This window comes from Notamacropus eugenii, chromosome 4, assembly GCF_028372415.1.
Source record: "Notamacropus eugenii isolate mMacEug1 chromosome 4, mMacEug1.pri_v2, whole genome shotgun sequence".
Taxonomy (NCBI): domain Eukaryota; kingdom Metazoa; phylum Chordata; class Mammalia; order Diprotodontia; family Macropodidae; genus Notamacropus; species Notamacropus eugenii.
In genome coordinates, this window is record NC_092875.1 from 328297316 (window position 1) to 328322969 (window position 25654).

Consider the following 25654-nt stretch of genomic DNA (forward strand, 5'->3'; position numbering starts at 1 on the left):
AATACATTTGAGATCTTAGGGCTGCACTCCCTCCTCTCAAATATCTATTGACTTTCACTTGATCATTTGAGGGCTGTTTCTTAAGGTCATGGTATCCTCTTAAGTTTTCACATGCTCTTGGTCAAACAATCACTTGTCAGGATGTTGAAGGTGGAGGTCGGACACAATGACCTCTGAGGTTTCTTATGATAATATTCTATTAAGACAGAAATGCCTATGGGAAGTATTAGATCTTATTGGCTAAATTGCTAATTATCAGTTCCTTACAGGATTTGTTGACAGTCAGTTAATGAGAGCTTTTACCAGGATAGTGAGTTACTGGGGGAAGGGGCCATGGTCTGGGTGTTTGAGAAAGGAGAGATGCCAGGACATAGGATGAAAGACCTGATGTGGAAGCAAGAGGAACTGAAGGAAAATGGCACCAACTTCATAACATGTTGCAGTTCAGAACTAGGAAGAAACATGGGCACTTTTTTCCAAGTCTAAATTTCTCCCCCTGGGAAAGACAATATGTAGCTTATCCCTCTACTGCTAGGTCAGCCAGTGCCCACTATTTATGGCCATGCCACCTGGTCCCAGCCCCCTTAAGCACCTCCTTCCCACATTTGTCACTGAGTGTAGCATGGTGACAAGCAGTGGAAGATCGAGTCCCAAGAGTTCAAGCTCCTTCCTGTATGTGCATGTGCACCTGCACACACACACATATGTAAGAACACGATGGCAGAATTTGCTGCCTTTCTCAGGGAGGCCTTAGATGAGACAGCACAACCTCTTCCATTATAAATGATCACCTCTCACTTGTCCACCTCCTCTGTTGCTCCCCTTGACTTTAATCCATCATGGAAATTCCCTTTCTGACTATTGCTAGCTCCTTCCCTTTTCATTCTAATCTCTCCTCGCTACCCCATATGGGTTTGAAATACATTCTCAGGATATTTAATATGGACACAGCTCAATCTTCAAGATGTCCTTATTAACTAGGGTCATTTTTCTTTTTGAAGGGAAGTCCAGTGGGTGAGTTCAGTTTTGATCTTGATAGGCATATGAACCTTTATGGTTTCTAATAGTATTTTGAAAGTATAGATAGGACTAGTTAAGCCAAATATCTTCACAGCATTCTTACATGTTAGTTAATGTAGCTTCATGTGGCTGGTAGGGTGAGGTGTATGGCTCTGATTCCTGCGACAGAGTGACAGATGTCTGGAAGTATGGTAGGGACCCTTACCAATCAGTGAAGTGAAAACCTCCATCCTTATCACTGTGACAATCTCCCCAAGAATACCATGTCTTTGCCAAAAGTTACCTTGGGAGGTCTCTTGATTTCTCCCATGTGATACTCTTTGCATCATGACACTCAGGATGAATGGCTCTCTTCAGACTAACCTGCCTGATCAACTTACTGATGGAAAGAAAAAAAAATTATTAAGTAGTTACTTTGTTCCAGGCACATAAAAAGTTTGATAGTTCCTGAAGTCAAGGAATCTACATTCTAATAGGGGAAGACAGTCATGGCTCAGGAGGGATATATTGGTCTGGGAAGTCACAGGGATGGTGAATGGCATCATGGAGTATGAACATTGATTTGATTACTATTTCCAGGGCAAGAGGTAGAAAGATGTGTGTGTGGTGGTTGGTGGTATGGCAGAAAATTACCTAGAGGGCACAATGGCAAAGTCTGGGGGGAGGCTAAGGATGAGCATCTCTCACCAAACAGAAAAGACTATACTTAGGTGAATTCACTTGTCAGGAAAAGAGAAGTCTCATTAATGAATGCTCTCAAGGCAGCTACCAGAGACTGAGGTTAGTTTTTAGAGATAGACAGACACGGACAAACTACACTGAAGGCAGATACTGGTGCAGGGAGCAAAGCTAAGCCAGGGAAAGTAAGAAGGGCAGCGAAGTAAAAGAGTCTCTACTTTGCAGGGACTACAGGTAAGGAATGAGAGTCTAGGTACACACAACATGGCCAGAGGTTCTAAACACAAGGTTTCTGTAGGCCCATGCAAGGCTTCTGAGTAGAGTCTGAACCTGTTTAAAATGTAGTTGGGAAATGTTTAACAAAATAAATAAAAATACAACAGAACACAAATAATGTTAGTATGTGGTTTTCTTGGTCCTTATGAGCCCTCCACCTCCTCCCCCAATCTTTGTGTCTGGCTTAGTAGCTGTGTTTTTATTCAAGTTTGACTTCACTAGTGTAGACCCTACCCCATCAGGGCAGTGACTAGAAGCAAAGCTGTCTGGTCTGAGGTCTGTCAATAGCTATGTGACCCTGAGTAAGCTACTTTTCATCTCTCTAGGTCACAGTTTCCTCAGATATCAAATCGGGATGATAATAACTAGCGTGCTTAACTCAGAAGGTCACTGATGAGACAGTTCAGAAATTGTAAGATCTCCATGTTCTAAGGGATCTTCAGAGACCATGGGGTGGGGAACCTGTGACCTCAAGGCCACATGTGACCTTCTAGGTCCTTGGATGTGACCCTTTGATTGAGTCTAAGTTTTATAGAACAAATTCTTTTATTAAGGGGATTTGTTCTGTGAAGTTAGATTCAGTCAAAGGGCTGCACTTGAGGACCTAGAGGGCCACATGTGGCCCCAAGATCACAGGTTCCCACCCCTGATTTTTTAGCCTAATCCCCTCTTACATTCTCGCAAGTTGTTATGTAGCCTCTACTAGAAGAAGTGATAAAGAGCAGTGGATAAAGCACTTTACCCAGTGATGAACAAATCCTGACTCTTGCTTCCAAATGTGATTATTGGCCTAAGGGGTTCCCTCTCCCAAGAGGGGTTCTGGTGCTAGACTTGCATGGATCTGGAAATTGAATTGACCCCAAAGATGGAAGTTTTGAGTTTTTTTCCCTCACTCATTCTTGTGCCATCAGGAATAAAGTCAATAAGTATTTATTGAGCAGTACCATGTGCCACACACAGTGCTAAACACTGGGAATACAAATACGAAGAGAAAGAAAGATTGTCCCTTCCCTCAAGGATCTTACATTCAAACGGAGGAAGGCAATGCATGAAAGGAAGCTGAAAGGTAAGTGGGGAAAATAGGTAGAAAAAGGCATGGTGGAGACAGTCCAGAGGATGAAATTAGCTCATTTTACCCTCACAGCCACCTTGGATGGCAGCTGTTGTCATTATCTTCATTTTATAGTTGGGAAAATTAAGACAAAGATTAAGTGACTTTGTCAGGAAGGAAAACAAGGAGGAAAACTGAGCAAACAAAAGTTAAGTGACTTGTTCAGAGTCCCATAATTAGTAAGTATCTGAGACCAGATTTGAACTCCAGTCTTCTTGACTCTCTATCGACTTCTCTTTCCATTATGCCACCTACCTTCTCCAGGGAAAACCTCTAAAACAATGCATAGATATGGTTTATGCGTGAGGGATAGCTAGGCAGCATAGTAGATAGATCATTGGACCTGGGGTCAGGAAGATCTGAGTTCAGATCTGATTTTATATACTTGTGTTGTGACCTTGGTCAAGTCACTTAACCTTTACCTCAGTTTCCTCAAATGGGGATAATAATAGATAGCATCTACCTCATGAAGATCAAATGACATATTTGTAAAGCACATAGTTTGGGACCTGGCACATAGTAGGTGCTACATAAATTCTTATTCCTTTCTTTCCTCTCCTAATATCCAGGGCCTCTCCAAAGTGGTTTCCTCTAGAAAAAAAAATATTTTTTTTCTGGTATAATCACCAAGTCTTGGACAACAATTTATTTCTTACACCACAGAAAATTCTTGAGACCCAAAGTACACTAACAAATATAGAAACATAGAAAAATAATTACTTTCCCGGGAGGTAAATGTAACTTTGTCCCTGCTAAACAGATCTTGAGGATATTTCTCACTTCCCTTAGAACTGGGCAACTCATACAGTCTGGATCTTCTCACATGTGTATCCTAGGGAAAGTCACTAATCTTAGGAACTCCATTTCCTCCTATGTAAAACAAAAGGGTTGAATTTGATTACGTCCTAGAGAAATCTAGCTCTAGAGATAGGAGCTTCTGAGAGAGAGTGCAATACTTCTGGATGCCACCTGTTCCACTCTTATAGTTCTGATTGCTAGCAAGTCTTTTCTTGAACTTTAACCCTCAAATCACTTTCTCTGAAACATCAACCCATTGTTTTTAATTTTGTCCACTGGGGCCAGAGAGTATGGATTACAAGAGTACCAGAGTAGGAATGCAATTACAAGGAGTATACAGTAAGTGTATAATAAATGCTTGTCAACTTGACTTTGAATCCCTGTTCCACAAGATCACCCTTCAAATCCTGAAAGACAGCAAACATCTTCCCTAGGTTTTCTCCTCCCCGGACTAGTCATCTCTAGTTCTTTCAAAGAGTCTTCTGATGACATGACTTCCAGTGCCCTCATCATCCTAGGTGCCCTCTCCTGGACATGCTGTGGTTTGTAATTTTTTTCCCCCAAATGTGGCCCCAGTAGTATTCCAGAATAAAGAGCAGGGCAGAGTACACCTTGGTGGTCACTTCCTTTGGTGTAGGAGTCTGCCTCATCTTCTCTCCTCCCAGTAGATTAATAAATGATAAAACTCATTCAAACCAAAGTGGTAAGAGTTTAAAGGAAGACTATTGTTAAAGGGCAGTGTCTCACCAAAAGGACATCTCTTGAAGGCATGGGTTTGGTGGTACCCTCCCCCAGCTCTGTCTAAACCTAAAGCTATCCCTGGGTAGGAGGATGAGGGGAATAGATGTTTTCAGTGTGTGCGGTTCCCATTTAAGGGGCCCTTGCAACAATACGACAGTGATTCATAGTCTCCATGTATATCCTTCCATTACTGGACTTGCTACTTTAAGTCACTAGGGTGCCAAGACATGTGGAAAAGAGAGGTCCTGTAGGACTTCTTGGAAGCCAGACTTATCTCATTCCCACCACAGGCAAGGCTGTGTTCTCTGCACGTGAGCGCCTGCAATTGCCCATGTCCTGGGGATGTTTCCAGAAAACAAACCCGATTCACCTCCAGGGAGCCCTCGCCCTGCTCTGTTTGAAAATAAACATGTGATAGTTTTATGATGTGAATTATAGCCCAATAGGAAATGAACTAAGAATATCGGACTTCTTTAAGTTGGTCTGTTGCATGGCTTGGGGAGGGGCAGGAGAGAGTGTGTGTGTGTGTGTGTGTGTGTGTGTGTGTGTGTGTGTGTGTGTGTGTAAATATGCAAAGCATTCTTTCCCCCTTCCCCCATTTTTCTCACTTTGGGCCAATGTAGAACACAATTAGTATCTGTCATGAAAAATGACATCTTCATTACTAAGGGAAGCGTGTAGTGTGAGCACTAAACTGTGAGTGGGGAGACCTGAGTTCTAGTCCTCGTTCTTACCTCTAAATGAGCTATGTGACTCTGCGTAAATCACTTAATCTCACTGAGCCCTGGTTTCCTCTTCTGCAAAATGATGGCCTCTGAGGTCCCTGCTAGCTCTGGATATTGATAATCCTATGATCCTAGAGGTGGTTTCCATTCCTGGATCTCTGAGGTCCTTCCTCAGCCTGAGGATCTATGATTCTCCTCATCCTGGCACCTTGGGGGTGACGACCTGATTTGCAACAATAAGACAGGAGGAGAAAAACAAAGACAGCTTGGGGTCAGAACAGAATCAAAGCTTGAGAAAGGCTGGCTCTCCTGAGGGCCCAGGGAGGTCTCAGACTCAGACACAGAGATGTTTGCAGCAACTAAAAAAAAATATTCCCTACACTTCTTGAGCTCCCTCTTCCATCCTCCACCCTTGCACCTCCCCTTCTGAAGCAAGTTAGCTAAATTCTATCTTTGTGGACAGTTCAATGGAAAGTTAGTTTGAAAATACAGTATATCATATTTCATGAATTTAATAGGGTTTTCATGATTTTACAAAGTGCCTCCACCAGACACTCACAGCTGGAGGCAGCTCAGCGGGAGACCAAAAACGCTGCATCTGTGTTTTTCAACTCTTGCCAAAATCCATTGAATTTGATCCGGAATGACTATGAATCTTTGGAATGTACAGTCACTTTTCTCTTGCCTTATCCAAATAAAAAAAGGGGAGGGGGAGGGGGTGTGGGGAAATGTCCTAAGAGAATTCCATATGGAAACACTAAACTTGCATTATAAAGGATTTCCTATAAACAAAATTACAGCTGAAGATTTTGGACTCTAACCATACTGAAAACAAAGGGCCCCTTTGTGTTGTTTGTATTTAAATATATATATATATATACATATATATGTATGAATGTATGTATGTATGTATGTATGTATACGTATATTCATTTGGAGTTCATCTACAGCTTTTCTCACTCTCGCCTTCCCCTTCCTCAAACCAGGGCCGAACTCTTAACAAGAACAAACTTTAATCGTTCTGTGCAGTAAATCCCCCACAAATAAATATCCAGAGCAACTTCAAACGGGCTTAATTAGAAGCACATGGGGAGAGTTACACATTCCTGGCTGAGGCGGCTGAGTTGTAATTTAATGTTATGATCTACCATAAATATGCTCCGTAATGAGAGGAGTTCGGGTTACCCTTCTGTATGTCAGAAAACTGCAGTTGGGTCTTTTTAGGTGTCTGCTTTTGTTCACTCATCAAACTTTACATTCCCTAGTCCTGACCCTTCCCCCTTCCACAAGATAAATTCCCAAATGAAAAAAAAAAGAGCTACAAAGCAAACAATATATCCCCCCACCACCCAGAAAACCAAAACCCCAACAACTCCAAAACTACTGCGCCAGGATGAAATTGCCCTGTGGCTGTTGGCTTTCCCTTTTCTGAAAAACAATGATGGTTTGGATTTGAAAGGTAGCTGGAATTTTCTTTTTTTTCTTTTTAAGCATATAATATATGTGTAAGATTTAGAATGGGGGAAATGAGGTTAAACCATCTCTGATTCCTTTAACAGTTTTATCACAGAATTATAGCTAGATGGGGCAGAAAGGGACCTCCAAGCATTACGTTGTCTATCTTCTTGCCTCCAAGTCACATGGACTCTTGGTACATGGGTATCATAGACAATAAAGCACTACATGGATGCCAGAATATAAGCTCCACTAGTACAGGAATTGTGGACTAGGTGGCTTCAAAATGTTGTACCTTCCTCAGTTCCTGGTTCGGTGCTCTGAACACAGTAGGCATGTCATAATTGTTTGTTGCTATTGTCAGTGTTTTTAGACATCACTAAGAATGGGAAATCCCCTGCTAGGCCTACTTCCTAAGAATATTTGCTATTAGAAAGTTCTATAAACTAAATGTCTTCAACTCTAAGTTAAAACTTTTTTGTCTCAATTCTGTTCTTACTAGAGAGAGAGAACATTGAACTTTCAAAGGAATGGCTCCTATGGAAAACTTTCATATGTTAGGGGGATTTGAGGAATTCTTCCCAATTTTCTGAAGCCAACCATCCTATCCCAGGGAAAGAACAGTGTGGGAGACAGTAAGGACACACCTAATCCTTTCCTGTCATTATAATTTTGCTCATGTCTTCCCATCTTTTGGAAATGTTTCTCCCCACTCTTACCCATTTCACCTCATCTACATCACAGCTATCATACTCTAGGAAAACTTCCTTTGCCATGGCATCCTGAATCCCATAAAATGTGTTACCCCTTTTACTCACTGGACAGTGAATCCTACACACCTTAAGACAATTTTGGGGCCTCAGAAAGTGAGGATATCTAACTTTTTATTTGCTTATGTTATGTCTCTCAATGCCAAGTTGTGCAAAACATGCTGAATCTGTCATAAGTAGATATGAATGTGAATCCCACCTCATTCACTTACTATGTATCACCTTGGACAAATCACTCAAGCCCTCTAGGCCTTAACCCCAAAGGGTTGCTGAGAGTAAAGTGCCTTGCAAAACCTAAAATCGCTAAAGGAATGTGAGTGGATAGTGTTTTTGTTTTTGGTGTGCCTAGCCTTCTTGATCTGTATTCCTTCTTGTTTTCTGTTGGGACCCTCATCAAAAAACTTGCTCTCAGAAAGGGATCTGGGTCATAATATTTAGAGCCCAAAAGAACATTGGGCATTATCTAGTTCAACCCTTTCATCTCATTGATGAGAAAAATGGGGCCCAGAGAGTTGAAATAATTTGCCCAAGGTTACAGATAGGAGCACAAACTTCAAAATGGAAGTGGGCCTCAGAGACTACCTAGTACAACCCATTCATTGTATCTGAGGAATCTTTGACCCAGGCAAGTTACAAGTAGAAGACCCATAGTTCATACCCAGATCATCTCATGCTCCATCCAGTTCTCAATCTGAAATTTATCTGCCTTGACATGCCAGTGTCTAAGGAAGTCTTTCACTGTGGTTCCAAAGGACACTTGAAATCAACCCCATATACATGACAGGTCACTGTGGTCTGTGAAACCAAAAACAGTCTTTCTATGAGCATGCTTGTTCCTCTGTCTCTCACTATTCCATCTTGGCAGTTAAGATAAAAAAGGCCATTCTTTTTCTCTTCCAAATTTGGTACAAAGATCTTTATTTACATAATTCTGGACCCATATCAATTTGTCAGTACTTTGGTTTACTCACCATTACAGGAAGGCATAACTTTAAAAATTTTTATGTCCTGTACTGTCCTGGAAAGAAACACTTGCCTATGAGTCAGGGGAGCTAAGCTCTGCCAATAACTTGTTGAGAGATCCTGGAAAAGTCATCTTTGGTCTTTAATATTCCCATTTATAAAACAAAGGGGTGAAACTAGACCATCATTTCTCAGAGTGCAGTCCAGAGACTCCTAGAGTCTTCAAGGCTCTTTTAGGAGTTTGACAAGGTCAAAACTATTTTCCTAATGATGTTAAGATTTCTAATATAATAAATATTGACATATAAACATATATATGTAAAGAAAATATCACTGGGGGCTTGCTCAATAATTTTTAGGCATGTAAAGGGGTCTTGAGACCAAAAAGTTTGAGAACTGCTGGGCTAGAGATACTTTAAGGTGCTTTCCATCTTTAGATACCTGGTATTTTGAGGGTAATTCTGTAGATATAGTTTACCTCAATTTTAGGAAAGCTTTCAATAAAGCAGCTTGATGGAATGGACTGAAAGAAAGCTGGCTTCTAAGCCAGGAAGACCTATAACCAATTAGTGCTCTAGGTAACCCTCTAGGACTATAAATTGTAAAGAAGGTGCCAATGTGCATTGGTAGAAAAAGTTTCCCCTTCTTAGAGTTCCCTGTACCAATGAAATCACAAGCTTAGTTTTCATATTTATATCCATTTGATAAACTATCTTAGACTAGATAGATAAACTCTGAGTAAAAGATGAAGAAATGTGAGCTTAATGATTCTATAATGAGATAATTCAGATCTGATCAAATAGCTGGACTCAAAGGAGTAATGAGTGTTAATTTAGCAAGAGGTCTCCAATGGAGTTCTGCAGAAATCTTTACTTGGTATAGTGCTGTTTATCCAAGTCATTGATAAAAATGTGAAAGACAAACATCAAATTTTTGAATGACACAAAACTGGGAGGAATAGTTAACACACTGGATTATACATGCCAAATCAAATTTTTTTTGACAGGTTAGATTATTGGACTGAATCTAATAAAATAAAATTCAGTACAGAAAAATAAAAGTCTTAAATGATTAAAAAAACCCTGACTTCACAAATATAAGATGTGGGACACATATTTTTGTTACTTGGTTGTTCTTCAGTCATGTCTGACTCTCTGTGACCCCATCTGGGGTTTTCTTGGTGAAGATACTGGAGAGCTTTGCCAGTTCTTCCTCCAGTTCATTTTACAGATGAGGAAACTGAGGCCAACATGGTTAAATGACTTGCCCAGGGTCATACAGCTAACAAGTGTCTTAGGTCAGATTTTAACTTAGGAAGATGAGTCTTCCTGAATCCAGGTCTGGCACTCTATCGACTGCACCACCTGACTGCCCAGGACCCATACGTAGATAGCAGTTTAAAAAAATTAGATATTTAGATAGTTTAAAAAAAGATCTGGGGACTTTAGTAGACTACAAATATGTGTCAGCATTGTGATGTGACTGATAAAAGAAGATATTGTCATGTTTAGCTTCATTATAAGAACCCCAGCTTTCAGAAACAAGCAGGTAATGTCTCTGTACTCTGCCTGGCCAGACCACATCTGGAGTAGTATGTATAGTTCTGGGCACTCCAATTTAGGAAGGACATTCACAAGCTGAAGAGTAGTTAGAGTGGGGTAATCAGGATGTTGTAAAGGCCTTGGATCCATGTTGTCTAAGGATCAGTTCAAAGAACTGGGAGTATTTAGCTTGGAGAAGAATCATGGGGAACATGATAGCTTTATTCAAGGATCTGAATGGTTTTCATGCATAGAAATTAGATGTGTTTGCTTTGGCACCAAAAGACAGAGCCAGGAGTGGTGGGTAGAAGAAGCAAAGAAACATAATAAGATTTGATGTCAGGAAAAACCTCCTAAGAGTCAGAGCTGTCTGCAAGTAGAATTGTCTGCCTTGGCATACAGAGACTTCTCCTTTTGTGTCTTCAGGATAAGTCTTCAGGGCAAGACTAGAGGCACTACTTCTTGGGTGTGTTAGAATAAGAATTCTTTTCAGCTGAAAATTGGAATAGATGGCTAATGATGTCCCCTATGATTTAAAAAAAAAATTGTGAGTGTTCTAAAAGGGTGGGCTTGTTCATCACTAGGCATCCCACATAGGGGAGATACGCCTTTGTCACTGTCTTTTTGCTGTGAGGAGCCCATTGCAGACAGGCAGATCAGTCCTGTCCAAGTAGGGAACTTCCTTTCCAAAAGAAATCACATATAAACTTTTTTCCTTTTTCCTGCCACCCTTTCTCACTTCTGCACCCCTTCCCAAACACTTTTCAGTTTCTCTTGAACTTAATATCTAGTTAAAGAACTGAGTGGATTATTTTGGGTTTACCTCTGGAAAGTATAATAGGAAGAATATAAATCAAATGGTAGGAAAGATGGTTTTAAGACTTAAATCTACTGCTAACTCTACGTTATGTGACATTAGATAAACTTCTCTGTGGGCCTCAGTTCTCCCTCTCTCGCTCCGCAAAACAGGAGGACAGAACTAGATGATCTCTAAGGTATTTTTTCAGCTGTAAAGTTGTATGTAATTCTGTCTATTCAGACAAACATTAAAATAGGTGGCTACAACATGCTGGATGCTGCAAGGATTTCAAGAGAACATTCATCAGGGACATAAGTTATAGAATTATTAAGGAACAATGCTATGCTGCATATGATTATACCAAATGTTTATAGTTGATAAGAAAAGGTAGGAGGAACCTGTGTGGAAGTAGTCAGAGAGCATGTGGTATGTGAGCTGCGCACTGGATGATGTGGAGGGTTTGGCTATACATGGGGGAAGAAAGGGGGTTAAGGTTATGGTGAGGGAGATCCAGGAAAGAAAGAGGGTTTGAGAGAGGATAAAGCCTTGTTCCTAGAGTTAGGAAATAAGGGTTCAAACATCGTCTCAGACGCTTACTAGTTATGAGAACAGGCAGTATACTTGACTTTTCAAAGCCTCAGCTTTCTCATGCGTAGTATGGATGATTTAATCAAATCACTCATTTTTTGCATGAGAAAACTGAGGCTCTGAGAAGTCATTTTGAATGTTATAAATACACAAAATAAAAATAAAGGCTATATGAAGAAAAAAAATCTATCTGCCTCCAGAGAAAGAATTGATAAATAGAAGTACGTATAGAATAATTTAAAAAAATTGCCGGAATGGAAAAATGAGAGGCAAAGAAACTAGGATGCTCATAGAAAGACCATTTTTGATTTCACATTCCACGGTGACCTGCCATGTACATAGGGTTGATTTCAAGTGTCCTTGGGAAGTCACACTGAAAGGTTTCCTTAAACATTAGCAGGTCAAGTTTGAGAGCTGGATTGAGCATGAGATGATCTGGGTATGAACTGTGGGGTCTTCTTTTTATGACTACCCTGGGCCAAACTATATATGTATATGCATACATACATACACATATATGTAAATATCTCTCTGTAAATATATGTATATATGTAAATATATATGTATGTGTGTCTAATGGTAGGCATCTCTCAGGTGGGGAGGGGGAGAAAAGAAAGCAAAAGAAAAAAAGAAATTTACTTTATAACTTTATTGTATATTTAAAATGAATAGCAATTTGTACATAATAGATTTGTGATTTCTTGTGCAATTATCCATACTATTTTATGGAAGTGTTAGTTTTATTCCATAAGTTAAAAATAAAATGAATTTAAAAAATGAAATGGTTGAGGTAGTAACACCCCTCACGGGGTTATTGGAAGGGAAGCACTTTACAAACCACTCAATATACATACATATGTGTAATGTTTGTATGATACTATGGTTATTTCAGCTAGAAAAATACAGTCATAAAAAGAGGTAAAAAGAGGAAGGTATTCTATATATGTGTTCTGGAGATAGTGAAATAGAACAACTTATAAGCCTAGTCCTATTATTATTATTATTATAGAATCATGGACTTAAAGCTGGAAGAATCTTAGAGGTCATTTAGTACAATGATCTCATTTTATAGATGAGGAAATCAAAGGAGCTCAGGTGACTTGCCCAGGTGACCTTGGGGACAAGTGTAAAAGGCAAGATTCCAACCCAAGTCCTTTGAGTTTTCCCACTGCCTGGTGCTGCCTGTTTGGCTCGGGGCTGAGAAGTGAAGGTGAGGACTGAGTGATGTTTCTGGCTGGTTAGTCATTTTATTGATATATGATGGCATTTTCAGGGCCATTCTAGGCACTTGAGAAGAGGACAGAAAATAGAGAATTTAGAATCACGTGAAGGATCATCTCACCATGCAAAGAGGCCTGAATTTGAAGTCCTAGGATCTGGAGTTGGAAGGAAACTAAGAGGCCATCTAGTTCAACTGCCTCATTTTCCAGAGGAGGAAATTTAGGACCAGTTGGAGAAATGACTTGCCCAAGGTCACACAGCTCTTTGGTTTGGTTAAGCCAGGATTCAAATTCATAGTCTTCTGACTTCCAATCCAGTGTTCTTTTCCACTAATTGATGCTGAGTCAGGAGACTTGTCTTCCAACTCTGTTTCCTTTGAGAGAATTAAGCTCTTGTCAGCAGGAACTGTCATTTTTTCTGTATTTCCAGCACCAGCACTTAGAATGGTCCCTTGCACATATGAAGGGTTTAATAAATGTTTCTTAAACTGAACTGAATTGTGTGATTTTGGACAACTTACTTAACCTCTGTGAGCCTCAGGTTCCTAAAAACTAAAATATTTGCAGTGACTGCCTAGAAGAATTGTTATGAGAAATGTGTTCTGTAAATCTTAAAGAGCTACATAATGTGAGTTATCCTTATTAATATTACCCTGAGCAAGAAGACAAGAAATATTGTTGAATTGCATTAGTAATTCAAATGAAGGGGATGTATGTTTATACCTTGTCTTCCTAACTGGCCTGTGAGCTTTTTTTCTCCAGGATTGTGTCTTATTTATGTTCCCCAAAGGGATGATGGGCACTATGGAGGATATCAGGGACTTGTAAATCAGGTTGATTTGATTTAGAAACTAGGTGGCACAGAGGCTAGAATGTGCAGTTTGGAGTTAGGAAGACCTGAGTAATCTTGCCTCAGACATTAACTAGCTGTGTGATTCTGCTCAGATCATATAACCTTTCACAGTCTCAATTTCCTTATCTGTCAAATGGGGATAATAATGTAGCATCTCCCTCACAGAGCTGTTATGAGGATCAAATGAGAAAACATATGTAAAGTATTTTGTACCCTAGAGCACCATGTAAACACCAGCTATTATTTTTGTTGTTATTTCAGACATAGGACCAACTTGAAAGAGGAGGTGGCTAGCTATGGCATGGCGTGATTCCTCAAATTCCTGAAAGGGACCGTACCCAATGTTTCAAATTACTAGGAGAGAGGATGTGGTAGTTAATCCTAAAATTCAAAAAAAGGGGGTTTAAATTGTAAATTCCCTCAGGAGGGGTCCCAAATGACTGCATTTGGTGATGGAAATTGCTCTTTTCTTAAGAGCAGGGTTTGATAGGGGGAGGTAGACAGGATAGGAGGGCAATGGGGCTTGAAGAAAAGAAAATGGCCACTGTTGTTGGATGGAGGAGGTCAGCTGAAAGAGATACTGAAGATAAACTATGTCCATTTTACAACTTCAACTCAGGCTGACCCTGCTCAAATGTTCATTGGAAGATTGGAGGAACAGCTGCATTCTATCTCAAAGGGAAGATAATAATCCCCTCTCCCCCTATGACTAGTACCAACTGGATTAATTAATTTAGAGAATGACTGGTCAAGCAATGTCAATTTTGATGTAATATGATTTCCACTGTCTGTGTGAGCTTGGCCCAGGAAGTTGGTTGTCTGAGAAAAAGCAATTGATCTTCTTTAAAATTCAAATGGGTGGCCAAACACTTGCCATTATAACTTGGGACAGATGATAATTGATGTAACCTAGTTCTCTACCAACTGGGTGAGATAAGGGCAGTGTTGTGCTTACAAACTATACAAATTCTCCATAAATCTGGAATCATGTTCAGAAAAGGTTACATGTACACTTCAAGCAGGTTGGGGCTATTTTTTTTTTTTTTTATTCTTTTTAACCCAAGTTCTTCGAATAAAACTTAATGACCAGAGAAAGATTGTCTGAGATTCATGAAGAGGTATTGTTATTTAGACACCTTTATTAAGTGCCAAGTGGTATATAGGACAGAGAGCTACTCCTGCCTCTGCCTATGGGGTAAAATAACTTAATTTTAAGCATCTGGAAGTTTTCCTAAATTACTTAAGAAGTGGTTTTGAAACCAAAAGAATTCAATTCAATTCAATTCAATCTAATAAATAAATAAATTCCTTGAAGGATAATTGTGCTCCCAGTGGGTAGATTTCTAGGTGAATTTCTATTCCCATGACTTCCTGTAGCTAGGCTACACAATGAAAAAAGGGTTGAACCTGTAGTCAAGGAACTCAGGAATACTGGGGGTTAAAATCCTGCCTCAGACACTAATTAGCTGTGAGATCCTTGGCAATTAATTCTCAAATTCTCTCTAACTCTGTTCCTTCACTTTGTAAAATAGGGATAATAATAACCCCTAACTCCTAGGGTTTTTATGAGAACCAAATAAGATAATATTGAAGTACTTTGCAAACTTTAAAATATGATATAAATGCTACTATTATTATGTTAATTATTATCATTAACATTATTATAATGTAAAGGACTCTAGTTGAGTCAAATCTATCCTTTTTCTCCATATGCTGTGCTCAGCTCCCACTCTTCTACCCCTCCCCTTCCCATGGGCCTCCCTCCCAAAGCCCTCTGCCTGCTTAAATCCTGCCCAGCTTTAAGACCCAGCCCAATGGCCAGATCATCAGGTCTTTTCTTTGATCACTTTAGTCCTCACTATCCATCTTCTCTGAATTCCTACAACAATTAACAGGCTTACCCTGCCACTTAATATGTCCTGGAATTATATTCTGTCCAAGAGTCTGCTGTTCTTTTCTTCCATGTCCTTCGCAGCAGTGACCGTAGTGTGTATCTCTTTTGTATCCCCACAGCTTCCCAGCAAAGAGAAGGTGGTAGGCATTCAATTAACATTTGTGGTCTGTCTGTTTTGCAGGATGTTGAGAGGTAAAATAACATAGAGGACTGATTCAGGCCACACAGGTCCATGATTGGACCAGAGAGTAAGAAAGTCTCTAGAATTAGACAACTTGATCTCATTTAATTTAAGCTTTTATTTCTAGAGCTAAAAAGTAATAAAAATGATAGACTGTTGAAGCAGAAACAACCTTACGAGATCATTTTGTCCAATACTCTAATTTTACAAATGAGGAAACGGAAGACCATAGAGAGGAAGTAATTTGATCAAAGTTATTGGCTCCTGTCAGATGATGATAAGATTCTAGATTTAGAATTACTGTCTAAGAGACTTCAGACTCCTTGTAGTCCAAATTCCTCCTTCTAGAGCAGAAGAAAATGCGGGCCAGGGAGACTAAATCACTTGCCTAAGGTCATACTGGTACTAAGTGGCACAGCTGGTATTCAAATCCAGGTCTGGCAACCAAAGTTGATTAGGGGCAGAGTCAAGGATAATGTTCTTTCCCCTCTACTACCTCTTCCCTATATTGGTGCAGGATTTTTAGTTTTCCAAAGCTCCTTGACTACATGATCTTACTTGAGAGGTATTTCTCAAGTAAGGATAAGACACTATTATGATTTTATTTGGAGGTAGAGTTAAGTGACTTGCTCAGGGTCACACAACCACCAGGTATCTCAGGTTGAATTTTAACTCAGGGCCAGTGCTCTATTCACTGTTCCACCTAGTTGCCCCATATTCTTAAGACATAAATTCTTATGTCAAGTGGATAAACTGGTAAAGTGATATTATGTCTATTTAAAAAGATAAGGAAACTAAAGCTTATGGAGGCTAACTCATTTTATTATAATTAACAACAAATATTAGACATATTCACATAATACTTTTAGGTCATTCAAATACTCCTAGGTTTTCAAGTACTTTTCTCACAGTAATTTTATGAAGGAAGTAATGCAAATATTAATAGCCCCATTGTACAGATTAGAAAATTAAGTTTCAGAAAGATTGTCCCTTTCCTGTAGTCAGTCCTTAACAGTTTAGTCAGCTTGTCTAGTCTCACATCCCAGTAAGTAAAAGGTATATCTTAAACCCAAGTCTCCCTGGTTCAGAAGCTGGCCCTCTATGCATGACGATGACACGCTGCTTCACTATTATGTCAAGTATTAAATATTATGCTCTATAACTTGCTGAACATTGGAGCCAAAACTAGAACCTGGACCTTCTGACTCCAGTAAATAGCTGACCCAAGGTCATACAACTAGCTGGCAATAGCACCAGGACAGGAAAATAGGGATCTAGATTCCTGGTCCAGGATTCCAAGGAACTCTAAATTTCACATTATGTGCCCTGGAATTCTTATGTCACTCTTTGCTTCTCTGGTTAATCAAAACATGCCGCTCTGAATACATCCTATTCCTTTCCAGCTTCTGAAAATCAAGCCTCATTATCTGTGCTTGAAGCACTCTCTCCAGCAGCCACATAATAGGAGGAAAATGTTCCCGGTTTGGAAAGAGTACAATTTCTGATGCTAAATTGCTATGTGGAGCAGAGGGAAAAGTGCAGCTGGGTATTCATTAGTTGCGTTTATTCTAACGTATTGAAAACAGGAAAGAATATGTTGTAATTAATAAACTGATGCACGTGGCACAGGATTTGAAAGAGAACGCTTAGTGGATGAGAGGAGACATTAGCCCCAGTTAAGGTGGCACTATATCCTGTCTTCCTCTTAATTTCATTCTGCCTTTGGGGCAAGCTTTTAGAGGTGATATATCTATTTATGCCTACAGTTGTGAAAATGCAACATAGCTTTAAAAGTCCTTGATGGTGAAATCCTAAATGGCCACAAGGTGGAGACGTTATTTTATTAACATCTGCCTGTCATCTTTCTGTGCCTTTATTCTTGTTTGTATCTATGCTTCTATCTGTGTGTGGATTTATTTCTATTTTTCTGCGTCCCTTCTTTTTGTTCTCTGAGAGGGCACTGGGTATATAAGTCTTTATGCCTCCAATTTTTATTACTTTGGCATGAGGAACCTTCCTCTTCTGATGTAGATAGGCAACTGCTTTTCAACTTTTGAAAAGTTGGAAAGCTTTTCAACTTACTGTCATAGAGAGTTGTTTAGGACACATGTTAAATGACTTGTTCAGGGTCACATCCCAGTGCATGTGAAAGGAAGATTTTGGACCCAAGTCTTCCTGATTCAGTAGTTGACCTTCTACGCACTATGACACACTGCTTCTTGCTGTAACATAGTCCAGAATCATTCTTTATGCCTCTTTCCTTCAAAACCAGTGGGACCTTGAAAATATTATCTTACATCTGACTTGTAGTTGACAAAGCTCTTTCATATATACTGCCTCTTTTAATTCTCACAGCAACCATTTGAGGTAGAAAATGCAAGTGTCATTAGTTCTATTTTACAGATGAGAGAATTAAGGCCCAGAGACTTGAAACAGATACTTTTCATGATATTAAAAAAGGTCCCTCTAACCTTATTCTTGGTAGGGTTTTTAGCATAAACAAGTGTTGTACTTTATCAAAGGCTTTTTTATTTTTATTTTTTGCATCTATTTAGATAATTATGTGGTTTGGGGCATTTTAAATATCATTATGTTGATTCTTTTCCTAATGAACTGTCTTGAATCCTCTACTATAAATCCAACTTAGTCATAATGAATGGTTTTTAGATAAATTGTTGTAGTTTGATAGGATTTTATTTACAATTTTTAAATCAATAGCTACTAATAATATTGGTCTATAGTTCTTTGTTTCAGCCTTTTATCTTTTTTGTTTAGATAGTAGGGCTTTTTGTTGCCTTCTGTTGCTTTCTGTTTCTCTCTCCTCTTTTCTCTCTCCTTCTCTCACATAATTTATATAACAAGACCCAGAGACTTGAAACAACTTATCTAAGGTCACATAGCAAAATAGTGGCAGAGCTGTAACTTGATTTCAGATCTCCTGATTCCTAGTCCACCAAACTATGATGCCTCATTGAATGAGATCAGACTGTGGGTACTAAACTCAGGTGAGTGACATGCACCAGATCATGTCCAAGGACTCCTTTATCAAGTACCAAGGGCTAGACTAGCCAGGCCTCTACTTATAGTGGTAGAGAGAGCAGAGAAATGTCAAACTTTTAGAGTTTTCCTAATTTAGGTAGGAAGTAATTTTAACCCATAGGAAGCATCAATTTCATCAGCATTCAAAGTTAAGATTAAATAAGGTCTCTGGATGTCAGGACTTTGCATGCTAACCCCAGAGCTAGGAGAGACAGAATTAGCAGAAAAGAAAAATATATTGTTGGTAGGTCAATAAACATTTACTAAGCATCTCCTATGTGCCAGGCACTGTGGTGGGAATACAAAACCATGCAAAAGAGTTCCTGCTCTCAAGGAGCTCACAGTCTAAGAGAGATGGAGAGTTTCCATATTAGAAATTAAAAGATCTTAGTATTATGATAAGATAATACTATTTTATATACTTGCAGTGATCTCTTTTAAGGCTCTCAAAGACTCTCAGGCTTCACTGGACCACATTTTGAGAACTACTGGACTTGAGTATCTCTGAGGTCCCTTTTAAACATCCCATTAATTCTATTCACTTGATTATTTACTGAATCAAATTTTGTTTCGTCTTCCAAATGGTTTCAGTAGATTATAATGCTTTTCATTTCAATAGTACTTCAGAGTTTAAAAAGTGTTTTTCTCAGAACAACCTTAGGAAGTAGGTAGTGTAAATATCATTATCCCCATTTTACAGATGAGAAAATAGAGACTCTGAGCAGTTAAGTGACTGCAGTTAAGACTTGCAGGTCTTACAATTAATAGATAACTGAGACAAGATTCAAATCCAGCATCGAGCTCTTCTGACAGTGACTCAGAATGACTGGAATGTTTTATGTTTCTTGCTTTCTATTAAGACAAGAAACATCACTCTAAATTGTTCCTTACATATGTAGCTTATGATTTTCTTTTTTTATGAGTCAGAGGCCCTCACCAGGGAGAAAAACGCACACACTCCTCATTTTTGCCTGGAAGGTGCTGCTTTAAAATGTTGCCTTGTGCTTTAAAAAACAAAGTCTAGGTCTGAAGTTTGGCATCAGAGAGAGGAAGTAGTCTAGTACTGATTTTGAAGGGAAAAGAATGACTTTTCTTTTTTGACCCTATCAAAGCTAGCCTAATGCTCTTCTTTTACAAATGAGGAAACTGAGGTGTAGAGAGGTTGAAGTAACAGGACCAAATCAATTCTATAAATATTTATTAAACACCTACTATATGCCAGGCACTGTATTAAATAAGTCCTGGGGATACAAAAAGAGGTAAAAGACAATGGAGAGAAGGACAACATGCAATCAAATATATATAAGAACATATATATATACGCATATATGTTATTTATATTTCATATATACATATATATGAAGCTATATACAGGATAAATAGAAGACAATTGATAGAGAGAAGGCCCTAGAATTAAGAGGGGTTGGGGAAGGCTTCTTGTAGGAGGTGAGATTTTAGCTGGGACTTCAACAAAGTCAGGGAGGTCAGTAGTTGGGAGCAAAGGAAGGAGAATATTCCAGGTGTGAGGGACAGGCAGAGAGAGTGTCTGGAGCTGAGAGATGGAATGTCTTGTTCATGAAACATCCAGGAGAAAGTTACTGAATTGAAGAGTGTGTTTTGGGAAGAAAGTGGTAACAAGAGAGGGGGATAAGAAAGGGCTAGCTTATGAAGGATTTTAGACTCTGTTTCTTATGACTGTAGAACCATGACTCTTTCTACACAGGGCCACATTGTTAAGGTCACAACGTAGTAATAGAATCTGTATGAGAACAGAGGTTCTATGGGCTTCTAGGTGTAGGAAAAAACGTAACTTCATGTGTGAGCAGAGCTTTTAAGTGAACTTCAGGGAGGCTGAGATGGCCAAATCCAAATCATCTAGGAGCTTCCTCATCCCTCCCTAAGCATCATAGGTGTCTGTTTGGATAGCACTGTACCATCTAGGAGGTGACAAGTGGGAGCTTGGCTGGCTGGCCATCTGGGCTGGGGCATGGGGCAACCCCAAGTATTTTCCTCAGGCTTTCCGTGACTGGAGCTTCTCTTGGCTTATGAATCAGTGGATGGAAGGAAAATTACCTACTAACCTACAAATACCTGCAGGTGTTCTCTAATTCATTTTGGCTTTTTGCCTTTTCATTTTCATCTCTCACTTCCCTCCTACATCCGACCAAATCCTGCACAGGGCCACCAACTTAATCTTTCTAAATCTAAATTTCTGAATCTAATTTTTCTAAAAACTCAGGTTTCATCGGTTCGTCGGCCTTTCCTGATCAGCACTCTTCAATAGTTCCCCATTGCCCATGAGACAAAGTCTTCCTCCTGGCATAAAGATTCTTTAAGTTATACCTGCTACCTGTCTTCCTGACCTAATCTCCTATTGTTTTCCTATGCAAACTCTCTACTACAGCTTGTTTTATAATACAATTATATTCAGCAACTCTGTGTCCAGAACTCTGCCCTGGGTACCAGAGATAAGATATTTAGATAAGACATGATCCCTAACGAATCTTACAGTCTAGTAGGTAGGTAAGGCAATTCAATTAATCATTCAATTTGTAAGCACTTATTAAATACCTACTATGTGCAAGGCATATGGACAGAAAATGGAAATATACAATTTTATGTGATTAAGGCACTAAAGAGGGGCAAAAACAAAACCATTAGGTGAAGTCTGAGGAAGAAAACTATTGCCCCAAGTCAGATAATAGAAGGCTTCCTATAGGAGGAAGGATTTGAACTTTAAAGGAGAGGTCATTCATATTAACTGACATTGGTTAAATGTCTGCCAAGTCTGCAGAGCACTTTCCAATACATGATCTCATTTGAGACCAATAACAATGCTGTGGTTTGATACCCTAGTTCTTATGAATCTCATAGTAGAGATGAGGAAATGGAGAGGCAACGACTTGGCAATGATTGCACACCTAGAAGAGTGAGAAGTGAAATTTGAGCTTAAGCCCGCAGTTTTTTTCATGGCCTGCTGCTGCCTTATAGGAGTTAAAGCTGGGCCAAATCTTGAGGTCACTTAAACCAGTCCTCACAATTTACAAATGGGTGAATTGATTTTGAGAAAGGCTAAATGACTTAATATTAATTAAGCACTGGATTTGAATCTAGGTCTTCTGGTCCAAAGCATAGGATCATAATTTAGTGCTTTTTTAAAATCATGTGAGGTCAAGTTGAAACTGAACATGTTTTCTGTAAGAGAGGAAGGGTATTCCAGGAAGTACACAATGAAGGAAGTCTCGGAATGACAAATTAACCAGACCCAGAGCAGAGGACTCAGAAGCCCAAGGTTCCAGGGATTATGGCTGAGGAAAGCAGAGGCCATGCTATGGGAGTATCAACACAATCAAACCAGAGGAAGAAAAGAGTCTGAGGTACAGGAAGGGGAAGACAGATTGGGAAACTGGTCTGAAGAAGTCAGAAGAGCTGGGAAGTTTAGTGAAAAGAACAAAGGAATTGGTTTCAGAAGTCCAGGTTCAAGTTCTAGTTCTTCCCCTTACCAGATATGTGACCTTGGGCAAATCATTTCACTTTTGTGGGCTTCAGTTTCCTTATGTATACAATGGAACTAAACTAGAAAAAAATGTAATATCCTTCCCAGCTTTAATATTTTGTGGCCCTGAGAGGAGAGAGAGGGAGAGGGAGACGGGGGTGGGGGGGGGATTAGGGGGAGGAGGGAGGGAGAAAACAGAAGTCAGTAGACATGTGGACATGTGGTCATCATGGCATCAGGTCAGAATTGCATTCAAGGCTAAGAAGCTATGTGCATTAATATCTTCTTAAAGCCTTGTAAGGTTCTGGAGTTGCTGCCCTCCAAAAGCTCTTAAAAGAGCACAGAATCTGACAGAATGTGTTGGGAAACACTGCAGGCCAAAGGAGGCTTCTTTGGAAAACTTTAGAAACAAGGGTCAGAGAGTTTTGTTGTTGTTGAGTTGTTTTCCAGTCTTGTCTGACTCTTTGTGACCCCATCTGGGGTTTTCTGGCCAAAGTTACTGCAGTGGTTTGCCACTTCCTTCCGTTGCTTATTTCACAGATGAGGAAACTGAGGCAAGCAGGGTTAAGTGACTTGTTCAGGGTCATACAGCTAGTAAGTGTCTGAGGCCAGATTTAAACTCAGGAAAATAAATCTCCCTGACTCCAGGTCTGGCACTGTATCCACTGTACCACCTAGCTGCCCTGAGAGTCTGGGGGTAACTTACATGCAGGTCAGTTTGAAAGTAAGAGCATGGATGTGATGACTTCCTGTTCATTATCCTCAATCCCTTGAGGCTAGACTTGGTGTTAAAGTCTTTACCATAATCTAGTACAGTGGGTTGTATAGTTAGGCCATTTCCAAAGTTCCAACACCTTTAAAGCCCAGCATTGGCCTGAAAGTAGAGGAGTACTTTGGACTACAAATTAATTTCATTCTTTGAAGTGAAATAGCATCTATATGATACTTTGCAAACCAAAGTGCTATAAAAATATGAAATATTTTATTACTAATCTCATTCTCATTTCGTTGTTTTTTTAAATTTTTTCCCTTGGGAAGGGAACACTATTGAATGTGACTGCAAATATCAAAACCCTCTAGAGACTAAATAAGATGCATAAAGCTACAGCCTACACATCATTTATCTCCAAGAGCCGAATGCCTCTTGTAATAATGATGATAATGAAGATAGTAAATAATATTAATCCCTTGTATTTACATTGAATTTTAGACTTTCCAAAAAGTTTTCCAAGAGGCCCAGTATCCCAAAAGATCCTTAAAACATCCCTATGAAGTAGGAAGCCTATGCTTTCTTATTAACTAATTTTGACTGTAAGGAAAATGAGACTGAGAGAGGTTGTTGAGATTTGGAGCAGCATAATGGACCTCGAGAGAAGAAGGAGAAGAAAAAGAAGAGAAGAAGAAGGAGGAGGAGGAAGAGGACAAGGAGGGGAACAAGGGGTTAGGGGGAGGAGAAGGGAGAGAAGATGAGGAGGAAAAAGCAGCCTTTACTAAATACCTACTGTGAGCCAGGCCCTCTGCTAAATGTTGGAGATAAAAATAAAGGCAAAAGATAGAGCCTGCTTTCAAAGCTCTCATGGTCTAATGGGAGAGAGAACATGCAAGAACTATATACAAAGAAAATACATACAGGAGATACCGGAGAAAATCATAGAGACCTGAATTCAGATTCCAACTCTGAGAAACCCAACCTTAGTCAGTTTTACCATCTACGTGTTTTACATTTTACATGTTTACAATTACATAATGATCTTCTATCATTGTGAAGATACTTTATAAAGTGTACTCTATGTATCATGCTTTGTAAAGTATAATATGCTATATAAATGGGGGCTATTGGCTCACTTCTGACTTACCAATGTCAAATAGCTAACTAGTAACAGAATTAATACTAGAACTCATATCTTCCTGACTGATTTTACAGCCCTGCACGCTATAGCCCACATGGAATATACTTCTTTACTTTCCAAATAATTAGCATCTTTGATTAATCAACCAACAAGCAACTATCGGCCACTTACTATATGCTCACCACTATTAGGTTCTGTGTGGGGGAGGGAGGGAAAGGGGGAAAAGGTAAAAGAGGAGAAAAAGCTGGCATTCTTGCTCTCAAGGAGTTATAGTTAGTTATAAGACTAACAGACCTGAAACAACAATAAGCCATAAAAATGTACAAGAAAATGTATAATTAAGCACTAACTTGTGTAGGATCTTCAATGCCCCAATTTTCTTCAGAGGATAGGAAATAAAGACTGATGTAATAAATTGTCAGGAAAAGTTTCACAGTGGAGGCAGACCTAACAGAGTAACCTCCTTGAGGACAGTGACTGTTGGATTATCTTCTTTGGGTCTTGAGTTCCTGACTCACAGTAGGAGCCTAATAAATGCGTGTTGGTTGATTTACTGATTGCTAAATAGGTGGTTGAAGAGGAAGAGGATCAAGATTAGAATGGAGGTGGTTATGAGCATGATATGTCTGTGAGAGAATGATGTGATCAGTCTGGTTGAAGATGAGGGATATGTTGTACTCCTGAGGGGCTGAGGCAGCAGGGGCCCAGAGTACACATACTCCTGAGAGGTTGGACAGAGGAGGGGGCATTGCATTTTGTAGGCAATGGGCAGTCACTGAATGGTTTTCTATATAACCTTTCTTTATTGAAGAGAGCTGCCCTTTAGTTATTTTGCTATATGTTTTTTAAATGTTTTCAATTACTTTTTCTATTATCAAGTGTTCTTTTTCTCCTCTCATACACTAAAAAGAAAGGAAGAAAGAAAAGAGAGAAAATGAAAGAAATGAAAAGAACCCTTGTAAGCACAGTCAAACAAAATGTATCCCCAAATTAGTCATGACCAAAAATGAATTTCTTATTCTGCATCTCTGTCTTCTACTTACTTTATGGTGAAGAGCTAGAGGTTTTCCCTCCTCTACACTTGGAGAATGTATGGGGTATAATGCATAAGAAGTACAGAGGAGGAAAATGTAAGGACTTTACCTCAGTGATCACATCCATTAAAGTCTTTAAGCACTTGTGTACATATGCACATATGTACACACACATATGTCTTGTTTTCCCAAACAAGATTTTGAATACTGTTTTTCTAACTATGTTTTAGCCTTCTGGAATCCTTGTGAAGTGGTGGGGGGTAGGTATTATCACCCTAATTTTTCAGATGAAGAAAGAGGAACAGAATGGTAAATGACATAGCTAGTTGGTGTTAATTTCTACATTGTTGAAATAACAGCATCTCAGATGTGAAAGGAACCAAATATTGAACATCACAGGATCAAAGACCAAATTCAACAGCATCCTACTTACTACACATCACCTTACAAGATAACAAGAATCTATTAATTACTTTAATTTGGGTCTAGTTATCAAACCATTTTTGAACACTTAACTACATTATCATCTATCTATCATCTCTCCGTTCTTTCTACCAGGATACTGCCGTGTAGAAATGGTCAAATACCTTCCTGAAATGTAGGTATACTATGTCTGTGGACT

At 39.3% G+C, this 25654-nt stretch overlaps 1 protein-coding gene and 1 pseudogene across 11 annotated transcripts in view; both read right to left on the reverse strand.

Moving 5' to 3' along the window:
* Window positions 1-25654, reverse strand: part of SLC14A2 (solute carrier family 14 member 2) — a 691185-nt gene that overhangs the window by 117900 nt on the left and 547631 nt on the right. The gene's annotated exons all lie outside the window — the stretch shown is intronic.
* The window catches only part of LOC140501502 (protein FAM133B pseudogene), a 41054-nt pseudogene continuing 15400 nt past the window's right edge, over window positions 1-25654 (reverse strand).